This window comes from Anneissia japonica, unplaced genomic scaffold (assembly GCF_011630105.1).
Source record: "Anneissia japonica isolate Jap-2015-1 unplaced genomic scaffold, ASM1163010v1 scaffold287829_len2072220_cov186, whole genome shotgun sequence".
Taxonomy (NCBI): Eukaryota; Metazoa; Echinodermata; class Crinoidea; order Comatulida; family Comatulidae; genus Anneissia; species Anneissia japonica.
The window spans coordinates 1422339-1423170 of record NW_022716075.1 but is presented as its reverse complement, the minus strand read 5'-3'; positions in this window follow the sequence as shown (position 1 = coordinate 1423170).

Here is an 832-nt window from a genome sequence, read left to right as displayed (position 1 = left end):
ATATATATAAGGTCCTATATAATTTAAAAATTGTGGAATAGAAAATGGATGTATAAATATAATATGTTTAAATAATATAACTCATGATACCATAATGAATATTTAATACAGTTTATAAATCAAGGAATATATTAATACATAATTAGAAATAATATATAGCATATTGGCCTATTGTTAGATTGATATTCATGGTGAATTATTGCGTATGAAGGCATAATCACATGTAGAACCTAAGTCCTTATTTAGTACCTTAATATGAGTTTTTAAACTTATCCATTTCATTTCTGATTTACATCGTTCTTGTGTAGATTTAAAATAGCAATCTATTATTATTATAGCCCTAAAGTCATTGATGGTGTGGTTAGGCGAATTAAAATGTGTTCTTACTTGGCAGTTGACTTTGTGTCTTATAGATAATTTGTGGTTATTCATTCTAGATCTGAAAGTGAGACCAGTTTCGCCAACATAGTTTCCGTTGTTGCTTTTATTGCAGTATATAAGATATATAGGCCTAATATTGGGTGAGATACAATTGAGCACTGGTGGTCGGATTGTTATCTGTGTCCCTGGTGGAGTGAATGAGCTGTCGGTATTGATGATGTCGCATAATTGGCATCTAAATCTGTTACATTGTGCGTTGCCATGTATCAGTTTAGTGGAGGGGAGTTAGAAGAGGTTAAAGTGGACCTTAGATTAGGGGGTTGTCTACGTGAGAGTAGAGGTGGCTGTAGAAATAATTATTTTATCCATGGGTCTTCTTGGGGGGAGAGAAAGTCTTTTCAAATTTCTTAGACAGCTGTAGAATGTTGGGGCTACTATAGTCGAACACCAT